General features: G+C 39.9%; 1 pseudogene; it reads left to right on the top strand.

The window, feature by feature from the left end:
- The first annotated feature begins 2,697 nt into the window (after positions 1 to 2,697).
- Positions 2,698 to 19,280, top strand: part of Actb-ps4 (actin, beta, pseudogene 4) — a 75,021-nt pseudogene continuing 58,438 nt past the window's right edge.

The following is a 19,280-nucleotide window of genomic DNA, read 5'->3' as shown; positions in this document are numbered from 1 at the left end:
CAAGAAGTAAAGGATTAAACCACCAATTATTCTAGTTATTAGAATACTTATAGTGAGGAATAGAATTTTTAGTAGAGTAGGAAAGGTAGGCACAAAATGATGATGTATTCAGGAGAAACAGTAAGTGTTGAGTATTTCATAGCTTGGCTGAAGAGAGGGAGGAGAACATCAATTAGATAAAGAGGGAACCCATAAAAGACATTTGCTGAATGCAGCAGAGGAGGTGGGATTAACTGTCATTACTATAGAATGGGATAAGAGATAGTAAAAAAATGAATTTCCATAGTTATTTAGCAATTCTCATTTAAAACATATAGATCCTGGGGGCTATTCATGGAGACTTAGGAAGTAAACAATTCACAAGTCTCAGAAAGTCTCTGAAACTTAGAAGACTCACAAGACCCACCTCTCCTGAAGTTTGTATAAATGGGAAGGGCTATTGATGGGGAGGAGACTCTGATTGTCAAGCTGCCTGCAAAGAGCTCCAAAGTTTCAGCTTCTATGAATCATCACACATATCGTGGGCTTTCCAGTGCTCCTCATTATGTCTGTGTCTAGCTTAGGGATCAAAAAATGATGGCATTTATTAATGACACAGGTTCTCCTTTGAATTATTTAAATTCTTTGAAAATAATGGTGTGAACTCTTTAATTTGATGACAAACATGGCCCTGTGCTTTGGCTGTTGTTAAGGGAATTTTATTACTGTTTTTAGTATTTTTATTAGTCAGTTCAGGCTCTCTATCACCTTATAGTTCAGTTTGGTTTGTTGTATATATCTGGAAATGTATCTGTTTCTCCTAGGGTTTGAATTTGTGGAGTCTTGCCTCTCTGCATTAGTTACTCATCTTGTTGCTGTCATAAAATGCCTGACAAGAAGCAACTTGAAGGGGCTTGGTTAATTTTGGCTTATGGCTCAGGGGATTGAGTCCATTGTGGACGTTATAGCAGCAGATGGGAGGCAGCTGGTTGTATCACATCCAAAGGATGCAGAGAACAGTGAATGCTGGTGCCCATCTGGCTCTCTCATTTTTCATCCAGTCTCTTAACTACATTATTAAAGTCCTTTATTGTGTTCTGTAGCTCTCTAATCTCAAATCATTTTCATAATCTCCAATGAATATCACTTATACCATTGGTCTCTCTCATATCTCATTGAGTTTGATATAATCATCATTTTGATTTTTTACCTTTGGTAATTTACTTATTTTAAAATTCACACATTTTTGTTGGATATTTTTATTTACATTTCAAATGTTATCCCCTTTCCTGGTTTCCCATCCACTACCCCCCCTATCCTCTCCCCCCCTCCCCCTTCTTCTATGAGGGTGTTTCCCCACCCATCCACCCACCCCCTTCCCATCTACCCACACTGTCATTTCCTTACACTGGGGAATTCAACCTTGGCAGGACCAAGGGCTTCTCCTCCCATTGGTGCCCAACAAAGCCATCCTCTGCTACATATGCAGCTGGAGCCATGGGTCTGTCCATGTTGATGGTGGTTTAGTCTCTGGGAGCTCTGGTTGGCTGGTATTATTATTCTTATGGGGTTGCAAACTCCTTCAGCTCCTTCAATCCTTTCTCTAACTCCTCCAATGGGGACCCCGTTCTCAGTTCAATGGTTGGCTACAGCATTCACCTCTGTATTTGTTATGCTCTGGCAGAGCCTCTCAGGAGACAGCTATATCAGGCTCCTGTTAGCATGTACTTCTTGGCATCAGCAATATTGTCTGGGTTTTGTGGCTGTATGTGTATGGTCTGGATTCCCAGGTAGAGAAGTCTCTGGATGGTCTTTCCTTCAGTCTATGCTCCAAACTTTATCTCTGTATTTCCTCCTATTAATATTTTTGTTCCCCCTTCTAAGAAGGACTGAAGCATTCACACTTCGGTTGTCCTTCTTGAGTTTCGTGTGGTCTGTGGATTGTATCTTGGGTAATCCGAGCTTCTGGACTAATATCCACTTATCAGTGAGTGCATATCATGTGTGGGGTTTGTGTGAGATTGTGTATGTGTGTGTGATTGGTTTATCTCATTCAGGATGATATTTTCTAATTCCATCCATTTACCAGGAATTTCATGAAGTCATTGTTTTAAATAGCTGAGTAGTACACCATTGTGTAAATGTACCACATTTTCTGTATCCATTCCTCTGTTGAGGGGATATCTGGGTTCTTTCCAGCTTCTGGCTATCATAAGTAAGGTTGCTATGAACATAGTGGAGCATATGTCCTTGTTATATGTTGGAGCATCTTTTGGGTATATGCCTAGGAGCGGTATAGCTAGGTCAATTGTGCTGGAAAGATGGCTCAGTGGTTAAGAGCAGTGAGTGCTCTTCCAGAGGTCCTGAGTTCAAATCCCAGAAACCATATGATGGCTTGTAACCATCTGTAATAAGATTTGATGCCCTCTTCTGGTGTGTCTGAAGACAGCTACAGTTATTCATATATAATAAATCTTTAAAAATATTTAATTTAAAAAGATATATGAGTGTCACTTTAATGTATTGTCAGTGTAGCTATCTCAGCAATAATTCTATACTAAACATTGTTGGCATCTCATAACTTGGGTTCTAGAGCCTGTGAGGGTGGAGAAAAAAAGAGCCATTTCTGTGGTGCTATGCCTGGGATGGACAACTGTTACGTGGAATGCCCATCATCTTTGATAAATTATCTGAGGCAAGTTTCTATGGTGGGTCCGCATGGCTGAGAAGCAGATATGGGGGCAGCAGAGATACGATGCCTATCCATTTCCAGAAACCATCCAAACTGTGGATCACTGCAGCGATATAGGCTACTTGGAAGCCAGACATGGTATGTGTCTGTCAGAAGTCAAGTCTCAATCAGCAAGGCCAGTGGGATGTCCACCAGTTTCTAAGTGCTGTGTTCATGGCTCCAACTGATAATGACGATCTGTTCAATCACTTCCAGGACAAACAAGGCCACTCAGATGCTCCTCAGGGTCTCAGAATCCTTAACTTCCAAGAACAGACTGTCTAGTCTTCTTTTCGGAACCAGAAGGAAGTGTACCTAAGACCTGGTGGTCTCCTTGGGTCTAGGCTTCCACAGCTGGTATGTGGCTGATCTTGTGGCAACAGGAGGGTAGATGTAGCACTCATTTTTTTTCCATTAGTCCCTGAAGAAGAGCTATGCATGGTTGGCTGCCTAGGTGCCTCTCCAAGACAATGGGAAGATGGAAATGACATCTCTAGTTCAAAGGACTAGATAATCCAAGTTTCCAGGACATCTGGCTGCTTCTTATTTTTCAAAATATGTATGCTTCAAGGTGGCTCTTCCCAGAAGGAACTTAAGTGGGGAGGGCACAACATGAGTGGGCTGTTTTTCTGAGGCAATGCTACACAGTACTAACCTAACAAGTACTTGAAATGACTTTAGAGGGTGTCAGGTATATCCAACTACAAATATTTTGGGGTTTTGGTATGAATGATAAATGGGGGTCTCCTACCAAGGAAACTCCCACTTGGGTCAAGATTAATCTTGTCAGACCTAATGGTAGATATTGGCTGCATGAATTCCTTCTCTATAAGGCTACTGTGTGTCTGTGTTCCATAGAAGCCCTGCCCCATTTCAGAAAGAGATCTGGAGAGATGGCTCAGTGGGTAACAGTGCTAGCTTCACAAACATGGAAACCTAAGTTTGGATACCAGAACCCACATAGAAACCAGGTATAGCCATGCCTAATCCTGTAACCCTAAGGTTGCTGTCAGGGGTAGAGACAAAAGAATTCTTTGGGTTTGCTGGCTACTAACCTAGCTTGGCTCAGTAAGAGACCTTGTATAAAGTGAATAAGATGAAGACTGATAGAATAGGGCTCTGCCCCCGGTGCTTGTGCACAGATATATATTACGTGATACACAGTTTGCATAATATGTAATATTATTCATGTATAATATGTAATGTCTATAACTTTTTAAAAGCACCCAAGTGAAATATGTGTTCCTTCTTCTTTGTTTCTGTCCTCTCTTTCTTACTGTCTGTCTCTACCTTTTCTTCTACTCCCTCCCTCCCTCCCTCCCTCCCTCCCTCCTGCCCTCCTTCCCTCCCTCCTTCCCTCCTTACCTCCCTCCCTCCCTTTCTCGTGCTTCCTATGCAGAGAAGCAAGCCTGACTCCTTCAGTTCAATAGCTCTTTGCTTTTTGATCAGCTTGAGTACATGTCAATGGGAGAGTTAGATGAACTTAGACACAGAGAATCGCTTCCAAACTCTCTGATGAGACCACACATGTTCCTATGACCCCCTCTACCATGCTGTCATTCTTCGGCATTAATAAGCCATCATCACACTAGATGACTATCTGATCTCTCTGACTGATACTGTCAACATCAGTCATTTGTAGTTTCCCTGCACTCTATAGAAAGTCTGGGGTCATTGGATGAGAAATGTTGAAATTAAGTTGTATTCAACTGAATTCTAATTTTAAAGTGACTATTACAATTCACAGAGCTGCCATTGCATCCAAGAAGCAGTGTTCTGAGAGAAAATGGCTCTAATCCTTCTGCCCCGCTGTTTTCCTTTTGGGTATTGACTAAAGGCATAATCCACAAGCAAAATATATAAGTGTACATTCCAAAAAATGTCTGAGAGCAGAGAGGTGGTTATCGTCTCACTAGCAATGGAATGTCAGATCTAGTCCAGGGCAAGGTGTACATCCTCTAAATCATTGTACTATGGGGAGAGTTAAGTACCTCTTGGTGAAAATGGAGGAAACGCTCACTACTTCCTAGGGTCTCAAGGAGGAGTTCTCTGCATGCTATGCTAGCTTAAATGTTTCTCTGTTCTCTGTTTCCATGTGTTGGATCAAAAAAAAAAAAAAAAAGAGAGGATTTTAGAGAGAAAAATACTGCCCTTGGCTTCTGTTTGCTTAGCATGGATGGAGCCATTTAAGTGATATATTTCAAATCAAAGTACTTTGCAGTGGCTGCTGGGATATCAGTTTTCAGTGTCTTGAGTTAATAAAGCTTTCTGAATCCAGGGCCATACATTGTCCCTAGAGGTTTCCTTTGCAAGAGAGCCAGAAAATGAGACCAGAGCATGTGACCACTGGAGGCTCCCAGAGAGTTCAGGTACCTACAAGGCAGGGCCCCAGAGATGATTGGTAAAAATATCCATCAGCCTGGAGTGAGGTCTCTGCAGCCTTGCTTTTTATTTGTATGGTTTCTAAATTACATTTTAATTAGTGTGTAAAGTAATGGTTTCCCCCATCCCATTCCCATGAAGGCATCACTTCATTTTCCTGTTATTTATCCCCACCCCCTCACTTCTGCCACATTCTCATTTTTCCCTCTTCTGACCTCATGATGCAACTACAGACGCGGCTACCCACAAAAATCAGCTTCAACTTTAAGGTCATAGAAAGTTGACTGATAGATAATTAGTAGGTTTTTAAATCTAGATTCAGCTTAGGAGAGAAAGCTCTTGATAACTGACATTTATTTTAATTTTTCTATCTTTCCTTTTTTGTTTTTTTTTCCTTCTAAGCCATAGTCACACACACGTACACTCATATGAGCATAGACGCAACATATTTTAAAATAGATTCTGCATGAGATAAAAACATGTGATAAGTGTCCCTTTGAGTCTGGCATGTTTCACTTAACGTGGTGTTCTCCAGCTCCATCCATTTTTTTCTGCAAGTCACTCAGTGTTTAGTGTGCACAGAACACTGCCTTCATCCAGCTGTCTGTTCATGGCACCTACACTGGTTCCATAGCATGATGACCATGAATAACACCGTAGTGAGCATAGATGTACATGTAGCTCTGTGGTGTGAAGACTTATTTTTCCTCTGGGCCAGGGCCTTGGTGTGTTTGGGGATCCTCCATACTGGATTTCCTAGTGTCTATATCATCTTCCACCCTTACTAGCTCTATATAGGCTCCTTCCAATCACCAATGTTTATTGATACTTGTTTTCTTGATGGCAACTATTCAAAGTATGATGAGAGAAATCTCCATGGAGTTTTAATTGCCCCTACCCCTCAATGGCTAAGGATCTGGGACACTGTTTTCGTGTGTGTGTGTGTGTGTGTGTGTGTGTGTGTGTGTGTGTTGACAATTTATATTTATTTTAAGAACTATCTTTTCAACTTATTTGCCAATTTTGGAAATTATTTTTCTTTAAAGATTTTGAGGTATTTTCTTTCTCAGATATTAACCACCCTGTCAGAAATATCAATGGCAAGAATCTTTTCCACTCTGAGGTTTGTCTCTCTATTATTTTTTTCCTCTTATTGTGAACAGATTTTTAATTTCAGTTGTCATTTCTCGCTGTTGTTTCCTAAGCTGCTGGACTCTGAATTCTTTGCTTTGCTAGTATTTCCAAGTATATTCTTGTCTTTTCCCCTGAGAGATTAATTTCAGACTTTTGGATCTTAAAATCTTTTAGTTTCTGGAGTTTTTGATAAAAGATCTTCAGATTATAGCCCAGGCTGTCCTAGAACTAAGGCCAGTTCTGTCTCAAGATACTGAATTTTGAATTGATTATTATACAAGTCGATGTATAGTGATTTATTTGATATATAGTTATGTGATTTATTTGGTATAGTGATTTATTTTGATACGTAGTGATTTCTTTGGGGGACTCTTTATTATAGCTTTAATCTTATTCCTCACTATAGATCTGTTTTGAATTGGTTATAGTCTGTTGATTTAATTTAATAAGTTAAATATGTTTAGAAATCTAGTTTTTTTAAAAAATTCCCATGTTTTGAAATATTACTTTTCAATTATTCCCTAACATTTCTCTAAATTCCATTGTTTTGATGTGCCCTTATAATCTCTAATTTTACTAATATATCCTTCCCTTTCTCTCTCTTTTGGGTAGTTTAACTAAGAGTTCATCATTCTTGTCACAAACATTCAGCTATCTGATCATTGCTTCTTTGCATTATTGATTTTATCTGCAGTTAGTTACTGTCAACTCCGACCATTTTGGTCTCATTGTTTAAGGATTTGGGGCTTGTTTTGTTTTTGTTTTTTCCTAAAAACTAAGGTGCATCATTGAGTTATTTATTTAAAATCATCGTGATATATAGCATGAGCTCTCAATGTTATAAACACTCCCTTTGCTGTATCCCAAAGAATAATTAATTATATTATTCTCCAATTTTTATTTGTAGCTAGTAAAATTTTAACCTCTTTCTTGATCTCTCCAGTTACCATTCAAGAGTGTATTGTTCAATCTTCATATATTTGTGTCTTCTTTGTTGTTTTGTTCTTCTCTCTAATAGAGGAGGTGGTGGTCATAAAGGGCAAAGAGCTGAATTTCTAGGAAAGACAGAGGACTAATTTATGGAGGAAGCATCAAGGACAGTTTATTAAAGCAAAACGACAGCTCCTTACAAGATAGGAGGGTTCCCAACACTGGCAGCTTGCTAGCCAGACCCTGGCTTGGGTGTTTTATAGGGTCTTAAGGTTCTCCCCTTTCCCCTGTTGGTTCTATTAGACAGCCTCCCTTGTGCCTTCCTGCCTTGTCATCTGGGAACAATCAAGAGTTACAAGAAGGAGTCCACTTTTGCCTTCCCTTTCTTGCTATGTCCTTCTCACTCTCCCTTACCTCCAAGATATTATACAATATAATACATTATTTTGATTTTTCATATTTGTTAAGACTTTGTTTCTAGACTAAAATTGGTCTCTAGAGAAAATTCTCTATGTTGCTGAGAAGGATATGTATTGCATAGTTCTTGGAGGGTATGTTCTATAGTAGCCTGTTAAATCTATTTGATGCACAGTATGATGATGTTTAAATCTGAAATTTCTTTCATCTGTAATTGGCACATGTGTTGAAAATAATTACAACTTTTTGATGGCTCCTCCCCTTTAGTAATATCTAATGACCTTCATCTTATTTTACTAATTCTATCTTGAAGTCCATTTATTAGTAATAAATCTGGATACTCATTTGTTTTCAACTTCCGTTGACTTGGTATTTCCATGTCCACACTTGACTTTCAGTACATTCGTGTCTTTCCAATGGTGTGTATGTCTTGTAAACAGTAGGTAAATGGATTCTGTTGATACTCCAATCACTTACTCTGTGTCCTTTAACTGGAGTCATTACTATTTTCTTTTAACACCGTAAGTGAAAGTCATAACCATTACCTATAATTTGGTGGATGAGTTTCTGGGATAGTGAAACATTTGTTTGCTTTTTCTTTCTCTCCTGCTTCTGTTAGAGGCTTACTTGTTCACTAAACTGAATGTAATTCTTCTATACCCCCCTATCTTTATCTATTCTTTCACCAAATGCATTCTTTGCTGTGCTGTTATTTATGTGTATGCTATTCTAGATATTTCTTCTTATATATTTGGGGAATCTCGTTAGTGAGTAACTCATTCATGAGGGTTCAATACCCATTCATCACCCCAAACAGAGGAGAAAGGAAATGAATTGCTGGAAGAACAGCAACTCCAAATTAAATATGATGTATAACTACCCTTAATGAGATCAACCATAGAATCGAAGATAACAACAGTAATGTCGATTGTTTTAAGAATTTAAAATATATTTAGATTACAAATAAAATTAGTACATAAATAAAATGAGGAAAAAGAGAGAAGATTTAATAAAAGAATGAAAGAGAAGAGCCTAGAAGATTGCTATGAAGAGGAAAGAGAGCAAAAGATAAAGTTGTTGAAAAACTTTTCTTAAGCAAAATCATATACGTGTAAGGAGAGAAAAAATGCAAAATAAAAATAAAGTTAAATCCTATTATAAGTATAGTAAAAATAGTAAAGGGGAAACCAATAAAAAGATAAAGAGTTGGAGTGGTTATTTTCTGAATCCTGTAAAATTGGCATCAGTCAGGTAGAAAGGGCTTAGCTGAGACTTAGAACTCTTGTCTTTCCTTCTGTTTCAGCTGTTGTGAACCCAGACTATTTATCCAGTGATCAGAGAGTCCTGACGTCTTCCCTGTCATTCTTCACACACCAGAAGCTTTTGCTGGACACTCTTAGTTTTATAGACTGTAGGCTGAGCAGTTCTTCAAATGGTCGCCAGACTCTTCAGACTGTGCACCCCTCGGTAGCTAGTGTTCTAAACAAGTGGTGTGCTCTGACAAACTTGAGAAGGGGCAGAAGCAGATACTGTAAGTGGTTGCTGGGTAGGAACACCAGGTCTTATGCTGGCCTAGCCCACTGATCAGTAAACACTGCATTCTCAGGATGAAACTGCAGAAATCTGAAATCTAGAGCTTTGAGCTCTCAAACACATTGACAATGAATCTCATGCCAGATACATGGTTCCATGATCAGACTCTGATTATGTTCAGGTGATGGGCTCAGGTATAAAACACAGAAGGCAATGTTTTCATTTATGAAACCTCTGTGTGATCTGAGCTTCTTGTTAATTGCACTTAAAAACATTAGAATTTCATGTGAAATATTTTGATTGTAATTACCCCAACTTTTCCTTTTAATCCCAACTTCTTATAACAACTCCTCTAACCTCCTAACTTTATGACCTCTTTTTGTTAAACCCATGGAATCTAATTTGTGCTATCCATATATTTCCAGGTGTGGGAGTGATCCATCGGTCAACCTACAGAGGTCACACTCTTAAAAGAATATTTATTCTTCCTCTCTCAACAGCCATCGATTGCCAATAGTTCACTGAATAGGGTAAGACTCTATGGCCATCTTTCTCCTCATGTTTGGATTGTTGCTTGACATGATCTTATGCAAGGCTTGTGTATATTATATCACATGCATGCTGTTGTCACGATGATGACTAGACTGTTGGGTCTGGAAAATACTAATTTGATGTGGTCATCTACTGCCTCTAACTCATATTCTTTCAATCCTCTTGCCCCTGATGACTCCTGAGCTTCAGTACTTTTTAGTAAATAATGTCCCACCCCTTTTTCTCCATGAATCTCTTAGGTATTTCTCCTCCCCAACCCTGGATGTGGTAGTTGATCCCAGTTCTTGCAGTTCTCTATTGTTATCAGATTACCATAGCTTGGTCTTAAACAACAGGTTCCTTCTGCAGATAGCACTGACCAGACCTATTAAGACTTGATACAGACACCCAATTAGACAAGATGGATGAAGCAAAGAAGTGCAGGCTGACAGGAACCGGATGTAGATCTCTCCTGAGAGACACAGCCAGAATACAGCAAATACAGAGGCGAATGTCAGCAGCAAACCACTGAACTGAGAATAGGACCCCCGTTGAAGGAATCAGAGAAAGAACTGGAAGAGCTTGAAAGGGCTCGAGACCACTTATGAACAACAATGCCAAGCAACCAGAGCTTCCAGTGACTAAGGCACTACCCAAAGACTATAACACGGACTGACCCTGGGCTCCACCTGCATAGGTAGCAATGAATAGCCTAGTAAGAGCACCAGTGGAAGGGGAAGCCCTTGGTCCTACTAAGACCGAACCCCCAATGAACGTGATTGTTGGGGGGAGGGCGGTGATGGGGGGAGGATGGGGAGGGGAACACCCATATCGAAGGGGAGGGGGAGGGGTTAGGGGGATGTTGGCCCAGAAACTGGGAAAGGGAATAACAATTGAAATGTAAATAAGAAATACTCAAGTTAATAAAGAAAGAAAAAAGACTTGAGGAGTTCTAAAAAGAGGTCTTCTTGTAGTATGAGAGCACTGGGGCTTGCCCTGTGGATGGATGGGACTGCCAGCTTCTTTTACCAGAACCACTTGGATTAGTGTTGGATGAGGCTCTGCTTTCTGAACCATCACTAGAGAGCCACACCTGGATTCTGCTCCTTGTTGCTGAATTGCCCTTTTGTTACTCCTCTCTCTTTAGTGATCCTCTCTCCTTGGTGATAGCTGATGCTCTTCACTCTGCTTGCTTTATCGGCTGGATATGACGAGTGCAGTGTATATACACACTTGACATTTGCAGCCACTTCCTTCTTTGATATTTAAAAACTCAAGACCAAAAGGCACTATTTTGTGTCAAAAAAGAAAACAGTAAAGAGAGGTAGCTCTTTGGTACAGGGCAGCCATTTTGACTTGAATGGCAGTAAATTATCTGTTCTTTCGTGTTTGAACCAAGTGTGTTCTACTGGGCCTTTCACGAGATCAGCCTGGTGTCCAGTGACCACATTGGAATGCTTGCTTCTCTGTCCCCTAGTAGAATGAGAGATAGACCGTGACAGTTAAGAGGCTACTTTATCCTCCTGGCGCCTGCGCCATAGCTTTGGAACCTTTGTACTCTACTTCTCTTGTCCCAACTGCTGCTTATGCCCCTGAAAGCAGAAGTTTTAGGATTGTAAACCTATTAGGCCATCTTTAGTTTGACACTATTTCACAATGAAAGGCAAAAGCTAAGGTGGGATTTTTATTGCAGAATCCAAAGTTTGCTCTAAATACATTTTGTTTTCTTCTTTGTGAGAAACATATGGGAAATAAACTGGGTATCGTGAACTTATTCCAGCACTTGCTCAGGAGTCTGAGTATTACAAGTTCAAAGCCAATTTAAACTACACATCAAGGTCTAGGTTATCCTGGACTACATAACAGGGGACTCTCAGAAAAGAAAAGAAAGGAAAAGGAAAGAAGAAAAGAAATAAAGAAGAGCATTGTTGGAAATGGTTTGAGGTATTCTCTGGCCTTCTCACTGTTACAGTAGCACTGCCTGTGACAACCTATATCTCACTTTATCATTCAGTCCTTAGCATGTCCTCTAAGTACTAGACCTGTACACTCTTGTCCAACTCCTCTCCTGTTGATAAAGATTCCTTTTAGTTTATTAGCAACAACAAGAAAACAACACCCAAAGAAACCCCAAAACAACAACCAAACAAATCTAAAAGAAAAAAATATTTTAAATGGGGTAAAAAAATTACCCCCATTTAACACACAAAAAGTCTATCACACTAGCTTTCAAACCTGAAGGATCACAAACACAGGGGGGAAATTAATTCGAACAAGGGCAGTATTCACCCCTCTCGGGTAAATCTAGGCATTTGGCTGTATTCTGTAATCCTACTGCTGTGACTTGTTCGGCCCATCTTCTACTTTTGTCCTGGCTATTGTGTTAAATTACAGATGATTGTTCCTAATCGTACCTCCATTCCTCCGGAACTGCAGGGGTCATCTCAGACAGCCTGTGGGTCCTGGGAGCCTCAAAGTGCACACATTGGATCTGAAGCCAAAGGTTTTCTCTACAAGGAAATGGCAGTAGATAATACTGGTGAGTCGCTATGACATTTGTCTTGTTTATTTTGGATGCACAGTTGAGAATGCAGAACTATTGGAACTATAGACTCTTTCCTTTTTATTTGACTAATAGAAGACAGCCCAAAGCCTGTGCTTTCTGAGGGCTGGGGGAGCAGAAGGCACCATTATCCATTCTGATCAGACCTGCTCAGAGACAGAAATCCCTGAGTTTTTTGGCAATGTATTTTTAAAGAAGAGTCGTTCTCAACCTCATCAGCTTTGGGAGGTTAATATTCATGCCTACATTTTAGAATTGAGCTTATTGATATTTTAGGGGAAAAAATGTAAAAGAATTGTGAGCCTTTTGGTTACTTAGTGTGAAGGTTTCGATTTGAACCAAATATGCCAGCTCTTAAAGAGCCCTTTGATGGAGGGGCAGGTAAAGATCCAAATAGTTCTATGGTGCCACAGAGATCAGAAGGAGAATTGATTTTATGAGGCATAATCAATGACAAAACAGACTGAAATGGTTGAGAATTCAGGACTTAGGTAAGCCACGAGTTGAAAATGGTATAAACAAGTGGGTAGCTTAGGCACAAGGTGCCACTGGAATAGGGACAGCAGCTACAGGAGGCAGACATTAGGCAAGAGAAAGACAGCCTTAGTGGGAAGATGGAAACATCAGAAGCGCCTGCCTGGACTCTTGATGAGTTTTCACTCAGAGTTCTTTTGATCATGACCTTCAACAACATGGAGAGACATTCTGTAGGTGTGCTTTTGAAACGGTATTTTGGATTAAAAGCAGACAGATGTGAGTCAAAGATAAATGTCCTCAAGTTGCAATAGAAAGAATACAATGAAACTCCCATCCAATCCTTGTCTCTGGGTTTCTGGGACCACAGTGACTTGGACTTGGGGTGGCATGCAAGGACCATACCATTGCCCTTTTCCAAGCCTAATTGTTCCCTCTTAAATCCCAATGAGAGAGTCAGAAATACTGGAGTAAATGAGGAGGCAGTAACTGCTTGTAATTGCTACCCTTAAAACAATGCCCTTTCTGAAGGAAAAATCCTGGGAGTTAATTAGATGCTGTGGCCCTGTCTTTATGCTGTGGTATCGATGGGCTTCCATGATGATTGCATTTTCAAAAGGGCCCACACGTTGAGGATGATTGCTGGGTAGGCTGTGGGAAGTCAACATTGTACTTAAAGCAGAAAGCTACTGAAGCTTGTAAGTGCCATATTGCCAGCTTTCTTTCTAGGAAGATTGGATCAACTGTAATGATGCCTTCTTCTCACATGTCACTGTTTCTTTATTCTGATATTTAAAACATTATAAAATCATACAAAATTAAAGGAAGATATATATTCCCGTGTACACATAGAAATGTTTCCTAGAATTTTGTAGACATCAAGGTATAGTTTATGAAACTCTCTTGAAATTAAATAAGTTTGAAGGAGAATTAATGCACTAAAAATTGGATTTGGTTTTTATTTTTTGAACTTTTTTTATTTTGTGCTTGTGTGTGTGTGCGTGTGTGTGTGTGTGTGTGTGTGTGTGTGTGTGTGTGTGTGTGTGTGTGTGTGTGTATGCATATGTATCATGCGCCTACAATACTCATGGAAGCCAAAAGAGGCTGTTGGATCACCTGGAACCTGAAATCAAATAAGAGGGAGAATTCAATGCGTTTTTATTTTTAGATATTTATTTTATCTCATGTGTCTGTTTGCTTTTGTCTGTCTGTCTGTCTGTATGTATGTATGTATGTATGTATGTATGTATGTATTATGTATATGTATAACATGCTTGCAATGTCTATGGAAACCAGAAGATCACCTGGAACTAAGGTCTTAGGTTGTACATCACTATGTAGGTGCTGGGAACTGAACCCAGGCCCTCTGTGAGAACAGCAAGTGCTGCTAACCATCAAGCATCCCTTCTAGCCATGCTTTGACTTTGTCACGGAACCAACCATTCAAGACCCACAAACATAAGCAGGATTAAAAATGTTCCGGACCTGCCCCTGGTGTCTTTTCTATGCTGTCCGGGGCAGCAGGGTAGATGGTAGCACTTGTCTCCAACAAAGTGCAGAAGACACAGTGTGGCCCCAGTTAGAACACAGTCACTTAGGCACAATATTCTATTTAGGGGAACAGGATGTTTGGATCTACATACTTCAGAAAACTGTGGTCCAGATGCCTATTTGAATATGTTGGGCAAACATATGGAGAACAAGTGCCAAACTATGCTTGCCTAGAGATGACAGAACTATAGACCTATGGTGCAGAGGGCATTATGTGACCACTGAGCAGGGAGGTCCTGAGAACAGATGTTAAGACCAACAGGACATTGGGGTGGACATGATGAGGCCAGGAAGACTGGGAAAGGTAGAAAACATGAGGGTTTGCCACTGGGTATGAGATGACCAAGGAGACTAGGTAAGAGGAAGATAAGCCTCCGGGAAGACAAGGACAGTGTGAGCTGGCCCCAGCTGGCTCCTCAACATACTTCATTGGGTATAAGGATGGCTTCTAAAGAGCTGCCACCTAGCCCAGAAAGGAGACATCCCTGGACTGCCTCATAGAAAAGATCCAGATGTGAGATAATGAAGGAAGACTCTAGCTTCATCTTCTGAGCCCTGATAGGGATTAGAAGCCAGACATGGAAAAAGTGCAAGTTTCATGTGTAAGTCTTATAAACCCTGCCTCCGAGACATGCTTTGTCTGAAAGTGATACAGAGAATTTTCTAGTACCTCTGGGATCAGAAGAGGTTTTCTCCTCTGATATTGGGTGAGCCTAGCTTGAGAGTGTAGAGTGTTTAGGGGGCCAGAAAATTGGGTAGCCACCAAAACCACACTAAACCAATGATGTTGGGTTCTTGTCTAGTGAATTTGAAAAGTAAAACTTATAGATCATAAAGGGTATGTTTTAGAGAGATGTTTATTCTAGTACCATAGGTAGGAGAGAGAGAGAGAGAGAGAGAGAGAGAGAGAGAGAGAGAGAGAGAGAGAGAGAGAGAGCAGAGTCCTGTATGGTGTGGTAAGTCTGTAGGATGGGCTGCCATTGAGCTGCTAGGCTAGAAGCCTTTTATAGCACTGTAGCAGGAACTAAGATGAATCCTGGGGACTTGGCTGAGCCGTCCACATGCTCTTTGCGTTTCCAGTCATGTCCCTACTTGCGTCAGGGTCAGAGATCACAATGCCCCAAGAACCAGACCTCTCTTCCAGCATTTCTGGTCTCCAGTGGTGCTGGGTGTTAGATCTGTAGCTTTGTGGTCAGTGCCCTATGGGATTACTTTCTGTCTCCTGTTTTCATCAGAAGCCCCATAGAAAGACACAATAAAAATCAAATTATCCTTTCCCAGGAGCCCCCTGCTCCCCAAACTATTGTTGGAATTCTCTGGCTTACCTGGTGATTCCAGACACTGGCTTCCTCTTCGTTAGAGTTTCTGAGAGCTATCTAACATTCTGCGCAAGTGGTTCTCTGCCATGAAGCCCATTGATACCCTTGGTCCTAATAAAGGTTCACACACTTTCTTGCTATGTCTCATTCCAATCCCACTCCTTTATGGAGATAAGATCCTGGGCATGTTGGGTAGAAGTAACAATCTGGTCTCAACTCATTGAAACCACTTACTGTGCTGGTTTGCATATGTTTGGCCGAGGGAGTGGCACTATTAGGAGGTGTGGCCTTGTTGGAAGAAGTGTGTTATTGAGAGTATGGGCTGTAAGACCCTATTCCTAGCTTCTTGGAATCTAGTCTTCTCCTGTCTGCCTTTGGATGAAGATATAGAACTCTCAGCTCTTCCAGCCCCATTTCTGCCTAGATGTTGCCATTCTCTTACCTTGATAATGGACTGAACCTCTGAACCTGTAAGCCAGCCCCAGTTAAATGCTGTCCTTTATAAGAGTTGTATTGGACTTAATATCTCTTCACAGCAGTAAAACTCTAACCAACACAAAGCTTTACCACCACAAAATAATATTTTAAAACCCCAGGGAACATGAGGAAGGACTTTTCATGGGAATCTAAGAGAGACTTACTACTAATAAGGTAAACAGTGTATCACATTTAGCAGCTGACTCTGAGATGTTTGGTTGAATTCAAGGCTTTTTTTCACATTAACATTTTAAGACTGCTTGAAACAATTGTCATATATCACTTCTGAAGCTATGTCCATTCTGTCCCTAATTATGTCCTACACTTGTTACTTCAGAAGAACATGGCAAAGTCATGGTCCTAACCTTTTTTTGTTTTGTTTTGTTTTGTTTTTATTTTGTTTTGAGAGACTTTTAACAACTGCTTCTATTTCTTTAGGGCTTATGGGACTGATAGATGGTTTAGCTGACCTGATTTAACTTTGGTACCTGGTATCTGTCAAAAAAAAGTGTCTATTTCATCCATATTTCCAAGTTTTGCTGAGTACAAGCTTTTGTAGTAGGATCTGATAATTTTTTTAATTTCCTCAGTTTCTATTGTTATGTCTCCCCTTTCCTTTCTGATTTTGTTAATTTGGATACTGTCTCTGTGCCCTCTGGTTAGTTTGCCTAAGGGTTTAGCTATCTTGTTGATTTTCTCAAAGAAAATATAGTTGATTTCAGCTCTGAGTTTGATTACTTCCTGCCTTCTACTCCTCTTTGGTGTATTTGCTTCTTTTTGTTCTAGAGCTTTCAAGTGTGCTGTCAAGCTACTTGTATATGTTGACTCCAGTTTCTTTTTGAAGGCACTCAGAGCTATGAGTTTTCCTCTTAGCACAGCTTTCATTGTGTCCCATAAGTTTGGGTATATTGTGCCTTCATTTTCATTAAATTCTAAGAAGTCTTTAATTTCTTTCTTTATTTCTTCCTTGACCAGGTTATCATTGAGTAGAGCATTGTTCAATTTCCACGTATATGTGGGCATTCTTCCCTTATTGTTATTGAAGACCAGCTTTAGCCCGTGGTGGTCTGATAGGACACATGGGATTATTTCTATTTTCTGTATCTGTTGAGGCCTGCTTTATAACCGATTATATGGTCAATTTTGGAGAAAGTACCATGAGGTGGTGAGAAGAAGGTATATCCTTTTGTTTTAGGATAGAATATTCTATAAATATCTGTTAAATCCATTTGGTTCATAACTTCTGTCAGTTTCTCTGTGTCTCTGTTTATTTTCTGCTTTCATGATCTGTCCTTTGATGAGAATGAGGTGTTGAAATCTCCCACTATTATTGTGTGAGGTACAATGTGTGCTTTGAGCTTTAGTAAAGTTTCTTTTATAAATGTGGGTGCCCTTGCGTTTGGAGCACAGATATTCAGAATTGAGAGTTCATCTTAGTAGATTTTTCCTTTGAGGAGTATGAAGTGTCCTGTCTTATCTTTTTAGATAACTATTGGTTGAAAGTTGATATGTTTCAATATTAGCGTGACTGTGGCTACTACAACTTGTTTCTTAGGACCATTTGCTTGGAAAATTTTTTCTCAGCCTTTTACTCTGAGGAAGTGTCTTTGTCACTGAGGTGTGCTTCCTGTATGCAGCAAAATGCTCGCTCCTGTTTAAGTATTCAGTCTGGTAGTTATGTCTTTTTAATGGGGAATTGAGTCCATTGATGTAGAGAGATATTAGGCACTAATGATTGTTGTTTCCTATTATTTTTGTTATTAGAGGTAGAATTATGTTTGTGTGGTTATCTTTTAGGTTAAGTTGAAAGAAGATTACTTTTTTGCTTTTTTTTTTCACTATGTAGTTTCCCTCCTTGTGTTGGAATTTTCCACCTATTCTCCTTTGTAGGGCTGTATTTGTGGAAAGATATTGTGTAATTTTGATTTTGTCATGGAATATCTTTGTTTCTCCATCTGTGTTAATTGAGAGTTTTGCTGGATATAGTAGCTTGGGTTGGCATTTGTATGACACCTGCCCAGGATCTTCTGGGTTTCATAGTCTCTGGTGAAAAGTCTTGTGTAACTCTTATGGCTCTGCCTTTATATGTTACTTGACCCTTTTCCCTTACTGCTTTTAATATTCTTTCTTTGTTTTGTGAATTTTGTGTTTTCACTCTTATGTGACAGGAGGGATTTCTTTTTTGATCCAATTTATTTGGAGTTCTGTAGGCTTCTTGTATGTTTATGGGCATCTCTTTCTTTAGGTTAGGGAAGTTTTCTTCTATAATTTTGTTGAAGATATTTACTGGTCCTTTAATTTTGGAACCTTTACTCTTTTCTATACCTATTATCTTTAGGCTGGATCTTCTCATTGTGTCCTGGATTTATTTCCTGGATGTTTTGGGTTAGGAGTATTTTGCATTTTGCATTTTCTTTGACTGCTGTGTCAATGTTATCTATGGTATCTTCTGCTCCCGAGAATCTCTCTTCTATCTCTAGTATTCTTTTTTAAAATTTTTTATTAGATATAATTCTTTACTTACATTTCAAATGTTATTCCCCTTCCCAGTTTCCTGTCCATAAGCTCCCATCTCCTGCCCTCCCCCTCCGTCATATGGGTATTCCCCCCATACATCCCCTTTACTGCCCCCTGCCCCCATATACCCCTGCACTGGGGGTCCAACCTTGGCAGGACCAAGGGCTTCCCCTTCCACTGGTGCCCCAACAAGGCTATTCTCTGCTACACATGCAGTTGGAGCCCTGGGTCAATCCATGTATAGTCTTTCGGTAGTGGTTTAGTCCCTGGAAGCTCTGGTTGGTTGGCATTGTTGTTTTTAAGGGGTTACAAGCCCCTTCAACTCTTTCAATACTTTCTGTTCGTGATGCTTGCATCTATGTCTCCTGATCTCTTTCCTAGGTTTTCTATCACCAGGGTTGTCTCCCTTTTTGATTTCTTTATTGTTTCTATTTCAATTTTTGATCAGGGATAGTTTTGTTTAATTCCTTCACCTGTTTGGTTATGTTTCCTGTAATTCTTTAAGAGATGTTTGTGTTTTCTCTTTAAGTGCTTCTACTTGTTTATATGTGTTGTACTGTATTTCTTTAAATGAGTTATTTATGTCCTTCTAACATCATGAGATGTGATTTTAAATCCGAATCTTGCTTTATAGGTGTGTTGGGATATCCAGGACTTGCTGTGTTGGGAGAACTGGATTCTGATGATGCTAAGTATTGCTCAGTTTCTTGCATTAGCTTCTTGCCATCTGGTTATCTCTGGT

Source organism: Rattus norvegicus, chromosome 1 (genome assembly GCF_021556685.1).
Source record: "Rattus norvegicus strain SHRSP/BbbUtx chromosome 1, alternate assembly SHRSP_T2T, whole genome shotgun sequence".
NCBI lineage: Eukaryota > Metazoa > Chordata > Mammalia > Rodentia > Muridae > Rattus > Rattus norvegicus.
This window is presented reverse-complemented; position numbering and strand designations above follow the sequence as displayed.